General features: G+C 38.9%; 1 protein-coding gene across 1 annotated transcript in view; it reads right to left on the bottom strand.

Annotated features, from left to right (window-relative positions):
- The window catches only part of OSTN (osteocrin), an 84,933-nt gene that overhangs the window by 36,899 nt on the left and 33,383 nt on the right, over window positions 1-14,651 (bottom strand). The gene's annotated exons all lie outside the window — the stretch shown is intronic.

Below are 14,651 nucleotides of genomic sequence, written 5' to 3'. Positions count from 1 at the left end.
ACATTACTGTTTAAACTTTGGCCATGCAGGGCAAAGCAACAGGTTTGCAGGACAAATCAACCTGGTTTACTGCAATCAGATCAGACAAATTATACTTTCTTACTGGTTGTCCTGGGTTAGTGCACTTTTCAGATCATCATTGGACTTTCTATTAATGAAATTAATAAATAAAACAATATTATATGTTAAAAATAATCAATACTACATGTTTAATTTGGTTATGAGAAGTACTAATATGGAACCAATATCAGCATAAAAAAGTATCAGGGGGATTACTTGCAGTACAATAATGTAAATATAGAAAATACAGTATGCTATTTTGTACATGGAAATACCTCCAATACATCATGGATGGTGTACACATATCGATAGGTTCCCAGAATAAGGAAACATAAATGTTCTATATTTTGTGTTGTACTAGTGTTGTTGAAGGCAACAAAGTTGGGTTGTGTTATTACTGTGGTCAGAGGAGAATTGGTAGACTATCTTTCCCCAATGAATTTCTAACTAGAATGTTGTTCGCAAATATTTCACAGCTCACTATAGCAACAGACAAATAATAAGGGTGAGGCTAACAAAGCAGTTGTGGTATGAAATATATAATTTTTAATTATATTGGAGGGTCACCAACCCACAAGAAGCATAACAACATAAAAAAAAGGTGGAGAAATTGTGTTCAAGGGTGACCCGCTAATATATACAGTATGTGTATATATCAAAACCAAATAGACAGATACATATTTACTATAAATAAGTGTACCCCTGAGGACTTGTTATTACACGAAACGCATTGGGTGGAGCCCTATTGCTGATGTCATGCCGCCGCTATTGAGGAGCGGCGGCCATCTTGGTACTCAATTTTCAAATTATTTTACATTTCTCCACGTGGACATTTTTAACTATTACTTGTGAACATCATAATAAATACTACACTATATAGCACCTTTCTGGCTCCTGTGGCTGAGCTAATTCCTCCCCAGGACCATTTGGCACCAATCCTGATGGATGGAGCTGGATGACTAAACCTGTAGCTGTCAGCATACCAATGCACCCCCAGATGTGTGATTTTTATAACCCATGCGCAATAATACTTTTGGTCTGGTTAGTGTACATCCGTCCCAAGGGTGGATTCCTTTTCACGAGTTCCTGCACATCTGTTCATCACGGATAAATCACACGTGCCAATTATAGGCACTCTCTGAATTGATACCCTTTCACAAAGGACATTTTAATATTCATAAATGATTGTATGAACTTTTTTCAGCTGTTTAGCACCGAGTGATATATTTAGTTTACACCAGTATTGCACTTTTCTGCACTTTATTTACCTATAAATTGATCTCATATGTTATCTCTTATAATTTGTTACATGTGTTTATAGTGCTGCACTAATACTTTAGAATTTTAATTTGGGACTGTTGCCAATACCCTGAGTGCTAGCTGCTATTCTAATACTTACATTTACATGATTTTATATAATTTTAGTATTTTATAATAATGTTACCAGCGCTCGCTTTTTTACTATTTATAACATATTTACTATAAAACCCATATATAGAATTTTATTGAACATGTATAAAAAACAAAAGTGTATACAATTCATCAATAAAAAATCCCCAAAGGGTTAACTGTCCATAGTATTGCATTAGAGTTGTTGATGCATTTCCCGTTAGTACCACTTCCAATCCGTGTGACTTGGCTTATCTCCTTTTCATCAAAGGTCCCCTCTCAATGCCACCTGCAGCCTGGATGGATGTGACTACACCTCGGTGCAATCTGTACTGTCTTTGGAAGTGTCTTTATACAGGTTGTTATTGTGTATGGTTTGTTTGTGTTGTTGTTTTTTTTTTCTTTCCTTCCTATGCTTGATTTTTTGCTTCTCCATTCTTCCCCATCAGGTTAGGTAGCACATTGTTTTAATTTATTGGAAAGATATACCTATGCATGTATGTTTGTTATATGTTTTTTTGTTCCCAGACATTTAATGGATACCTGTCACGTATGAGCCTAATATTTTGAAGAAGTGGTCCTAACCACAAAACCGCGTCAACAACAACTCTAACTCAATACTATGGACAGTTAACCCTTTTGAAATTTTTTTATGGATGAATTGTGTACATTTTTGTTTTTTTTTATGCATATTCAATAAAATTTGATATGTGGGTTTTAAAGTAAATATGTATCTGTCTACTTGGTTTTGATATATACACATAAGGTCACCCTTGAACACCCTTTCTCCACATTTGTTTTTACATTGTTTCAATATAGCAACACTGTAAAGTATTTACAGCAAAAATTGTTCTACATTTTTATACTATATATGATGTACTAGTCATGGGCCATTTCAACAAAAGAAAAAAGAAGAGCACATAAACACCCAGAATACAGTAAAACAGCTCATTATGTAGTCATGCTGTATTTCTGCATTCTAATTTCCAGTAATTCCTGCTCCTGTAGAATGAAGGAGGATTAGGTCTGGCTATTGCTACTCAATGAAGAAGATGATGTCTGGTCAGTTCTGCTATGAGGTGGGCACAGGAATGATAAGGGTCCATTGCTACTAGAATTGAGGTTTTGTGTCTAGAACTAGTGATATGTAAGAAGACTGACCATAAGGCTTAAAAAAAGTGATTGCCAAGTCCTGCTGTAGGCTGAAGTGACATAGAAACTGCAGCTGTAAAGGATTAAAGACTTGGAGTAATGCAGATGAACGATAAATTGGGTTCAGTGCTGTGCAGAGGGTCCAAAGCTTGCTGATACAGACATGTTGATGATGAAAATTGCTGAATCTGTATGTTGAAGATGTAAAGGCTTTACTGTTGTAAAGATATTATAGACTTGGAGTAATGTAGCAGAGCCATAACCATGAATCACTGTAATGCAATGGATTCACAGACAACATATAATGCGATTCTGCATAGATTTTGCTTTTGATGCAATGTGGTACAATGGAAGACACATACTAGATGTAATAAGGTACTGAAGGTGGTCACAAAATGACCATAGTAAAAGGGTGAGGAAACCCTAGACAATGTTTTGCCAATTATTTCCAATGTTTTATCTCTTCCTTTTTCTCTGAAATGTAACACTAGAGATAAGAAAATGTTGGCCTGTTAGATTATTTATTGCAAAATTCTTGGCTTGTACATTTTGGCCTAATCTCCTAAAGTCTTATAATATTCGTCTAGCCGGCATATGGTTGTTTTCATTAAATAATTGTTGGACACATCTCTGCAGTCTGATAAATGTTTACTTCAGTTTTAGAAATCATATAAGCAATATTGTGACTGGTTGTATGAAACTCCAAATACAACAAGGCCTTGTTTAGTTTTGATGTGTCTGATTCTTACAACTCAGACTGCCATTACTCCTACAATAGAGAATCTACGAATAGTATTACATTATGTCCATATGCATGTGGAAGTATAAAGAGGCTTTATCACCTCTTCGATAACCACATCCTGATTATTTGGATGTGAGGATGTAAAAATAAACGGGCAGCCTAAATACACACATTTAATATGGTTTAATGTGCTTGCTTGGGTCCATTCATCCAAAAGACTGAACTTCTAAAAATAGGATATGGTATACTAACAAAAATAAACCCTAGCACCTGCCTTACAAAAGACACTTGATTAAGCGGTTGAAATGAAATGCGTTCAGAATTTGGAAGGTGTATCATTTGCTGTCTTCAGCTTCCTTACCCTGGCACCCAAAACAAAATGCTGAGGTTAAAGGTGATTTAGGGGGAAATATATTTTTAGACTCTGTGATTATTTTGGGTATTTTTGGGGGGGGGGGGGAGATCCAAGAAGGTGACCTCTCCTGACTCCTGAAAAGTTATTTAATATGTGTACTCTGAGTAGGTTAAGTATGTATCCAAGAATAAACGGGGAATACAAAATATGATCACATAAAAAAATAAAAGTACAGCTAAATGCAAAATATTTTTTGAATGAGAATAGAGAGGGATTAGAACACCTGGCAGGTTTTTATTGCTGTCTGTGTCCCTATTAGAGAGATTTACCAACATTTTTTTCCTGTTCACTATTATCACTCAGAGTAAAAGTGAAAGAAAATGACACATTTTGAGTTTTCAGAAGAACAGGAATTGAGGGTAAATGCCAATGGGGACACCAGATCTGGTGACCCCAATGATAACCAGGGATTCCCCCACTTTGAAGGGGCTTCTTTTCACTTCCTGTTTTGGCTTTTCTTACTCTATCCAAAATGAAAAGATAAGTTTTGTTTTTAGTTCTAATTTAAATAAAAAACTTTTTCATAGGAAAGTAAAAAGATCAATGATGATGTGCAAAATATAATAACCCTTTTCTGCCAAACACATTTAATCTTTTATCAGTTTAGAGCTGTTAGAATAATGACATTTAATTGATTATTTACTGCTATAAATGAAGGCACTTTGTCAATTGTACTCTGGTATATAAATCTTAAATGATTTTTTAAAATTGAAATATACAGTGGGGATCGAAAGTTTGGGCACCCCAGCTAAAAATTTGTATTAATGTGCATAAAGAAGCCAAGGAAAGATGGAAAAATCTCCAAAAGGCATCAAATTACAGATTAGACAATTTTATAATATGTCAACAAAAGTTAGATTTTATTTCCATCATTTACACTTTCAAAATAACAGAAAATAAAAAAATGGCGTCTGCAAAAGTTTGGGCACCCTGCAGAGTTATTATCTTGTACTGCCCCCTTTGGCAAGTATCACAGCTTGTAAACGCTTTTTGTAGCCAGCCAAGAGTCTTTCAATTCTTGTTTGAGGTATCTTTGCCCATTCTTCCTTACAAAAGTCTTCCAGTTCTTTGAGATTTCTGGGCTGTCTGTCACGCACTGCTCTTTTAAGGTCTATCCATAGATTTTCAATTATGTTGAGGTCAGGAGATTGTGAAGGCCATGGCAAAACCTTCAGTTTACGCCTCTGGATGTAATCTCCCTTGGATTTCGAGGTGTGTTTAGGATCATTATCCATTTGTAGAAGCCATCCTCTCTTTAACTTCAGCTTTTTCACAGATGGCATCAAGTTACCATCCAAAATTTGCTGAAATTTTATTGAATCCATTTTTCCTTCTACTCGTGAGATGTTCCCTGTGCCACTGGCTGCAACACAACCCCAAAGCATGATTGATCCAACCCCATGCTTAACAGTTGGACAGAGGTTCTTTTCATTCAATTCTGTGCCCCTTCTTCTCCAAACGTACCTTTGCTCATTCCGGCCAAAAAGTTCAATTTTAACCTCATCGGTCCACAGAACTTGTTTCCAAAATGCATCAGGCTTGTCTATATGTTCATTTGCAAAGTTCAAACGATGATTTTTGTGGTGAGGACGTAGAAGAGGTTTTCTTCTGATGACTCTTCCATGAAGACCATATTTGTACAAGTATCTCTTTATAGTGGAATAGTGTACCACAACTCCAGTGTCTGCCAGATCTTTCTGGAGGGATCGTGCAGTCAAACGTGGGTTTTGAATTGTTTTTCTCACAATCCTGCGAGCTGTTCTGTCTGATATTTTTCTTGGTCTTCCAGATCTTGCTTTAACTTCCACTGTTCCTGATGACTGCCATTTCTTAATTACATTCCGAACAGAGGATATTGACATCTGAAAACGCTTTGCTATCTTCTTATAGCCTTCTCCAGCTTTGTGAGCGTCAACTATTTTCAGTTTTAGTTTTCTAGACAACTGCTTAGAAGAACCCATGGTGCTGATTGTTGGGGCAAGGTCAGATGAGTCTGGGCATTTAAAACCTTTGAGATTGACATCACCTGGCCTTCCCAGATGATGATTGAGAACAATCCATGACACTGGCAGGTCTCAGCTTGGCAAAGGGGGCAGTGCATGCTATAAATTCTGCAGGGTGCCCAAACTTTTGCAGACGCCATTTTTTTGTTTTCTGTTATTTTGAAAGTGTAAATGATGGAAATAAAATCTAACTTTTGTTGACATATTATAAGAATGTCTAATGTGTAATTTGATGCCTTTTGGAGATTTTTCCATCTTTCATTGGCTTCTTTATGCACATTAATACAAATTTTTAGCTGGGGTGCCCAAACCTTCGATCCCCACTGTACATGTCTATGTATGCATTAACAAAAACACTGATCAAAAACAACATAATTAAAAGATTTCAAAAGATGCTCAACCATAGGCTACAGACCTCTGGGAAAAATTTGATCAGCTGTTAAGAATAAAGTATTGAACTATAAAATTTGACTTGAATTAAAAAATAGGTAAAATTAGATGTAGAGTTCCAGCAACTTTACAGAACTTGACATAGATGTACAGCTACATTATAGCTTCATTCCAGCTTGAACAGGAACACAGATTTGAGCACTAAAATATTTCCTCCACCACAGTAATATCTCTGATATTTTAAGAGATATTACTATCTCTTAAAGCAAAACTGTATCAAAACTGTAACTGGCACTGTAAAATCTGTCAGCACCTTATGTGCAGGAAAGACCTTCAAAGATCTCCTTTGCCCATGGAGATCTGATTAACTCAACACTTTATTGGAAGTGTCATATGTATGTATTTATTTTAGGGCACATTGAAGCTGAGTGGTGTTACTTTTACTGCCTGAGCATATACAATATGATATCAGAGTGCTACACAATGCTACCTCTCATATGCACGGGGCATACACACTTTTCTAAAACCACCTGATCGTGAGCAAATGAGGTTTAAAAACCGTTAGCATTTTGGTAAATTACACAGCACCATACAAGTAAAAGTGTAAGAATGCCACCTGACCAGCAACATAAAAGGTGCTGCCCTTTACATTAATGGGAAACTGATCATAAGGACAGCATTTTTTCCTCCAGAGGGCATTCTGGTAGGTGGCCAACTTCAGTGAATAGAAAAAAAGATATAACTCCAGCCTATTGATCGGTAAAGCAGGGATGATGTAATTTTATCTGGGCAGACTTTTTCTTCAGACAGGCATTGCGCATCAGGCTTCTAAAGGTAATGTCAAATTTTCACACACAGTTTCACAGCTGCTATATAGTTGCTGCTAGAAAGCTGTGATACAAGATTGGATAGCAAAAAAATTGGCATAGTCCACTTTAAGGGTACTAAAGGACATGAGAATTTGAACAAAAACAAAGCATTATGCCCCCTATACAGATCATCAGTTAAAGTGAACCTGTTGCCAGATAGAAAAACCTAGACCAGCAGCCCTTTGTATTGAACCTGCACTCTTTTGAAGATTCTGTATGTGATGGAATAAATGGAAAAGTTGTTACACTCTATCACTGATAGGAACCTCTCTGCCCTCAAAATCCCTCGATCAACCCATGTAGAAAACATTATCTGAATGGCCTAGAAGGAGCTGCAGATGTCCCAGGATAGCAGTGATGAGAGAAGGAAAATTCCAGCTGTTACGTAGGGAAAAATATCTATCTAGTTCATATATCCAGTGGTGTATTTAGGTTTTGTGCTGCCCTAGGCAACACAAAAATTGGCACCCCCCCCGCAGAAAGAGATTGACATTGAACAAGAACACCCCTGCCCTCCACTTGAGCCTTCCACTACCACTGCCCCCCATACACCAGCCACCACCCCCCATAGTGAGAGAGAGAAAGACACTCACCTTTGCAGCTCCGGACATCCCCAGGAATGAGATTGGGCTGTGCATACTCCGTCATGAAACCCACAGCATCTCTCAGAACCCACCTGGTCCCCATGCAGCATGTGTCCCTTCTTCCATCCCTTCTTCCAAGGGGCAGTGCTGCCCCCCCCTGAAAAATGCTGCCCTAGGCAAATGCCTTGTTTGCCTTGTGGTAAATACACCCCTACATACAGTCAGGTCCATAAATATTGGGACGTCGACACAATTCTAACATTTTTGGCTCTATACACCACCACAATGGATTTGAAATGAAACGAACAAGATGTGCTTTAACTGCAGACTGTCAGCTTTAATTTGAGGGTATTTACATCCAAATCAGGTGAACGGTGTAGGAATTACAACAGTTTGCATATGTGCCTCCCATTTGTTAAGGGGCCAAAAGTAATGGGACAGAATAATTATCATAAATCAAACTTTCACTTTTTAATACTTGGTTGCAAATCCTTTGCAGTCAATTACAGCCTGAAGTCTGGAACGCATAGACATCACCAGACGCTGGGATTCATCCCTGGTGATGCTGTGCCAGGCCTCTACTGCAACTGTCTTCAGTTCCTGCTTGTTCTTGGGGCATTTTCCCTTCAGTTTTGTCTTCAGCAAGTGAAATGCATGCTCAATCGGATTCAGGTCAGGTGATTGACTTGGCCATTGCATAACATTCCACTTCTTTCTCTTAAAAACTCTTTGGTTGCTTTTGCAGTATGCTTTGGGTCATTGTCCATCTGCACTGTGAAGCGGCGTCCAATGAGTTGTGAAGCATTTGGCTGAATATGAGTAGATAAAATTGCCCGAAACACTTCAGAATTCATCCTGCTGCTGTTGTCAGCAGTCACATCATCAATAAATACAAGAGAAGCAGTTCCATTGGCAGCCATACATGCCCACGCCATGACACTACCACCACCATGCTTCACTGATGAGGTGGTATGCTTAGGATCATGAGCAGTTCCTTTCCTTCTCCATACTCTTCTCTTCCCATCACTCTGGTACAAGTTGATGTTGGTCTCATCTGTCCATAGGATGTTGTTCCAGAACTGTGAAGGCTTTTTTAGATGTCGTTTGGCAAACTCTATTCTGGCCTTCCTGTTTTTGAGGCTCACCAATGGTTTGCATCTTGTGGTGAACCCTCTGTATTCACTCTGGTGAAGTCTTCTCTTGATTGTTGACTTTGACCCACATACACCTACCTCCTGGAGAGTGTTCTTGATCTGGCCAACTGTTGTGAATGGTGTTTTCTTCACCAGGGAAAGAATTCTTTGGTGATCCACCACAGTTGTTTTCCATAGTCTTCTGGGTCTTTTGGTGTTGCTGAGCTCACCAGTGCGTTCCTTCTTTTTAAGAATGTTCCAAACAGTTGTTTTGGCCACGCCTAATGTTTCTGCTATCTCTCTGATGGGTTTGTTTTGTTTTTTCAGCCTAATGATGGCTTGCTTCACTGATAGTGACAGCTCTTTGGATCTCATCTTGAGAGTTGACAGCAACAGATTCCAAATGCAAACAGCACACTTGAAATGAACTCTGGACCTTTTATCTGCTCATTGTAATTGGGATAATGAGGGAATAACACACACCTGGCCATGGAACAGCTGAGAAGCCAATTGTCCCATTACTTTTGGTACCTTAACAAGTGGGAGGCACATATGCAAACTGTTGTAATTCCTACACCGTTCACCTGATTTGGATGTAAATACCCTCAAATTAAAGCTGACAGTCTGCAGTTAAAGCACATCTTGTTCGTTTCATTTCAAATCTATTGCGGTGGTGTATAGAGCCAAAAATGTTAGAATTGTGTCGACGTCCCAATATTTATGGACCTGACTGTATATCATCAGACCTATTAGTGGATGCTTAAGTAAGGATTTAGGGGCATGTTGTCCTACCCATGTTAACGCAGCTAATGGTACAGGACAGTTATCCTGTTCCAAAGAAACCCACAGACTGAGCTCACTATGTCTGCACCAGTCTATCACTTGCACCATATGCACAGTGGTGTAATAATATGCGGTATCTGGCAGACCCACACCTCCCATAACTTTGGACTCAATCAAGAAGTCTTTACTTATAAGAGAAATTTTGCCCTGCACACATAAATCTGATAAATTCTGACTTTATGGAATTAAAGAAGGCGCATGGGATATATACAGGTAATGACTGAAGAAAGTATATCAGCTGGGGCATCACATTTATTTTTAGGACACTACACCTCCCAAACCAAAAAAATGCGAGAATGTGCCAATTACTCAGGTCTTTTCATAAAGAGGACACAAGTGGGAGGTCAATTTTTTAAAATATTTTTGACTAGGATCGGCAGCGATGTGCGTGCCCAGATATTTTATAGAATGGGGTGTCCAGTGGAATAGAAAACTAAGACAGAGGACCTTCAAGGTAGATTCATAGATATGTTTAGGCCTCTTATTTTTGCAAGCTGACTTTAACATTTGACAGGGAGCCATAGGTCTGGAGTTCTTGTTATAAGGACAGTAAAGAAATAAGTGGATTTGTAATATTGCAAAGGAGGTTACCACTTATGCGGTGACCTTGTGGTGATAGCCTTGGGTGGGCCGACCAATAATCTTTGGGTTCCTAGGAATGTGTTGTAAAAACGGTTCAAACATTAAAAATCAGGGGCAATAAAGTACAACCCTGTCTAGCCCCAATATGAACAAAAAAAAAATACATAGAATAAAAATTGCCTGCTTTAACCACCTCCAACAGTATTTTAGTTTGCCTCAGCTCTGTTATTGTAACATTTGTAATACAGCTTGGTCTGCATGAAAATGTGGAGACATGTATATATAGATATAGACACATATAGTATACTATGATTACTGGTAACAGTTTTTTTTCTCAAAAACAGTTATTTTTGGTCATAGTTACATAGTAGGTCTGCCTGAAAAAAGACAAAAATCCATCCAGTGCAACCATTAAAAAAAAAAAAGTTAGAATCCTACACACACACAGTTGATCCAGAGGAAGGCAAAAAATCCCAGCAAAGCATGATCCAATTTGCACCTGCAGGGGAAAAAATTCCTTCCTGATCCCCTGAGAGGCAATTCAATATTACCTGGATCAACTTTACCTATAAATGTTATTATCCAGTTATATTCTGTGTATCCAAGAAAGAATCCAGGCCTTTTTTAAAGCAATCCACTGAGCTGGCCAGAACCAACTCTTGAGGGAGTCTTTTCCACATTTTCACAGCTCTTACTGTAAAGAAACCTTTCCATATTTGGAGATTACATTTATTTTCCACCAGACGTAAAGAGTGCCCCCTTGTCCTCTGTGATGACCTCAGGGTGAATAACTCTACACCGAGTTCACTATATGAACCACTGATGTATTTATACATGTTGATCATATCCCCATTTAATGTCCTCTTCTCAAGAGAGAATAAATTCAGTTCCTCTAATCTTTCCTCATAGCTGATCTCCTCCATGCCTCTTATCAGTTTGGTTGCCCTTCTCTGTACTTTATCTAGCTCCCCAATGCTCTTTTTGTGAATTGGTGCCACACATTTAACTGCATATTCCAGATGAGGTCTTACTAATGATTTGTACAGGGGTAATATGATATCTCTCTCTCTGGAGTCTATACCTCTTTTAATACAAGAGAGGACTTTGCTTGCTATAGAAACCGCAGCTTGGCATTGCATACCATTATTAAGCTTGTGATCTATCAGAACTCCCAGATCCTTCTCCACCATTGATTCCCCCAGTTGTACCCCCCCCCCCCCCAGTATGTATGATGCATGCATATTCTTAGCCCCCAAGTGCATAACCTTACATTTATCAGCATTAAACCTCATTTGCCACCTACAGTAGTTGCCCAAATAAACAGTGCATTGAGGTTGGCTTGTAAGTTGGAGACATCCGGTAAGGACGTTATTTCAGTGCACAACTTGGTGTCATCTGCAAAGACTGAAATGGGATTTTTAATCCCAGACCCTATATTGTTTATAAAAATATTAAAAAGTAAGGGTCCCAACACTGAACCTTGGGGTACACCACTGACAACCCTAGACCATTTCGAGTATGAATCATTAACCACTACTCTCTGAATACGATGGTCTATGTAGTCTGATCCAGTACCCAACCAAAGCCTGTGACTGCACAATGAAAAAGCAGCAGACCACCCTTCTGTTCTCCCCACCTCTAAGCATGTCTGATTGGCTCACAGTAAAAGGCATCCATGATTTATGTTGTGCAGGGAAGTACAGTATGCTACTATGAAGAAAGGTCAATGAACTTATGATAATTCTAGGTAAATGTATTTAATGGTTTTCTAATGAATACATGACCAGACAAAATATGTTTCTACGGATAAGGGTTTATTGTAATTGTCAGCCCTTTGATCTTTGGAAGAAGAACCTCAGATGGACACCACTAGACTTACATCACTGTAGCTTCAGGACAAAGAGCCTAACATTTCATAATCCATGTATTTCTTACCATTATTAAACACAGTAAAACATAAGGCTCACCGAGATCATTGGGCTCTATAATTATGAATAAAGTGTTATTGCTTTACTAATTTATCTCCATAGTGAACAGTGAAGCCAATACAAAGCAGTCAAGCTATGGACAGCATGTGTACTGAAATATTGTTAGAAATGTTTCCACTGACATCACATTTGTTACAGATATGAATAATCTTGATGATGTCATGCAGCTGCCACATATGCACTGCATTTTACATACATAAATAAGCAAAGAATTGTTTGACACAAATAAAACATATCACTGTATAAGCAAGCTCTAAATATTTTCACATCATGCAGGTTTGCGTCATAATGAAGACATTCTGTGTGCTAGCTTAAACAAAATAAAGAGACCAAAATGTATATCCTTTTGAAATCTACAGCATTGACATAAGCATTGAGACAATCACTCACTTCTTCCTCACTTCCTCACTTCTAGGAATTAATGAACTCAAGGTATTTTCTGTAATTAGGACATATTTTTAGTCATCGACTAATCATGAGCTGGTCGTTTTACGTACACTTTTGGCATGGTATCTACTCTGACTTTTCCTTTTAGCGTTGGTTTAAATGGCTGTTCAATTTAAGAATGATTTCCTTTTCTTTTGTGAGAAAAATAATCCATAATAGATCACAAATGTTCTCCAGCATGCTGCAAAATATCTACATGTTGATAAGCAGACATTGGTCCCAGCTAAGAACAGTTTGTAAATCATTTCTTAATAAGGGAATAGGTCACTGGTCTGGAGTTCTGGAGATCATATCAGGCATGTGCTAGAGCATATTTTCTTAAATATTAATTTTTTTGAGCCCAGTAACACTGGTCTAATCTGTTGCAGTGCGTTACTGTGTGTTGTGATGTGCTACAGCACATGTGTAGCAGAGGTGCATTGGAGACATTAAAAATTAATATTACGCTAACAAATGTATAATGCTGTGAGGTCATGTGTACATTAATCTCCTTGGCTGTATGATTCTTTCCGATTTTTTGTGCTGAAAGTAGTACCATTTTTTTGCATGGAAATATGTAGTTTTTTATTGTAGGCTATAATTTTTAGGAATAACTCACTGAAATCTGTCCGAACAAGAGTCTATTAAACATTCCGGATATGTTAAAATTTGAAACACGAAATCATGAATTATAATTTAATAAATAATCATAAAAAATAATAATATAATAATAATAAATTTAATTCAATAATATAATCAAACCAAAAACACTGAAATTTGAAATACAGAGGCAAATTCGCACATCGCTGAGCAAAGTCGCAAAATCATTTTCAGTGTCTGATGCCGAATTTCCCCACGAATCATTATCACTCAATTCTGCAAGTGGTTCTGATTTACTATCGCTGTTCTAAAACCGCTTTTGACATAAAGGGATGCTTTTTGGACGCCATGGACTTTTCTAAGTTTCCAGGCAGAAAGAACAGTAAAAATGCAGGCAGGGCACAGGACAAAGCAGTAGGGACAAAATGTAAAAATTCAAATTTCCCGCCGGTTCCGGCGCCTGTACGTCCCGACGTCACAGGGACCGGAACTCAGGAGCCGGATGCCGGCATCGGCCGGAGGAGATGGCCGGGGTCGCTGCAGGGGACACATTGCGGGAGCGAAGGACAAGGTAAGTGCTGCAGGGACCCCCAGAGCAGCGCCGCATGGTAAGCCCGAGTGTAGCTCGGGGTTACCGCTTTTCGTATAGAAATTTTACCCCGAGCTACACTCGGGATTACCGCTAAGGAGGTTAAGGTAGGCATGTCTTCCATTTCAACATACATTTTTTATGTGTTTTTGATACTTTCATGATATTTCTGTGATGATTTTGTGAAGCTTTAGAGAAGCTTGACAATTGCTCTGTGTGTATTGATATTCTATTTGTTTTAAAGGGGCTCAGTAGAACCCCCACTCAGTAGATCCCCAGCTCATTAGTAACCTACAGCAGATCACTAGCTCAGTAATACTCCCAGCTCTTCTGATGCTGCACTCAGTAGTACCCCCAACTCATTAGTAGCCCTGTGCAGTAGATCCCCAGATCTGTAGTAGCCCCACTCAGCAGATTCCCAGCAACTTTGTACAGCAGATCCCTGGCTCAGTAGTACCCCCAGCTCTTCTGATGCTTCACTCAGTAGTACCCCCAACTCAGGGGTGGACTGACAACTCATGGGGCCCCCGGGCAATAGGGGATCACGGGGCCCCTGTGTCCTTGCCCAAACTCAAAAAAAGCCTATGAAAAAGGTACCAGGGGCATCTCATGGGACCCCTTACTGACCCTGGGCCCTCAGGCAGTGCCCGAGTTTCCAAATGGTCAGTCCACCCCTGCCCCAACTCATTAGTATCCCTGTGCAGTAGATCCCCAGATCTATAGTAGCCCCACTCAGCAAATTCCCAGCTCATCAGCAACCTTGTACAGCAGATCCCTGGCTCAGTAGTACCCCTAGCTCTTTTGATGCTGCACTCAGTAGTACCACCAGCTCTGCTGATCCCCTGCTCAGTAGTAACCTCCAGCTATGCTGATCCCTCGCTCGTTA

This window comes from Staurois parvus, unplaced genomic scaffold (genome assembly GCF_062004578.1).
Source record: "Staurois parvus isolate SC_StPar_1 unplaced genomic scaffold, SC_StPar_1.0 ptg000235l, whole genome shotgun sequence".
Lineage (NCBI taxonomy): Eukaryota > Metazoa > Chordata > Amphibia > Anura > Ranidae > Staurois > Staurois parvus.
The sequence above is the reverse complement of the archived record's forward strand: the minus strand, read 5'-3'. Positions and strand labels throughout refer to the sequence as shown.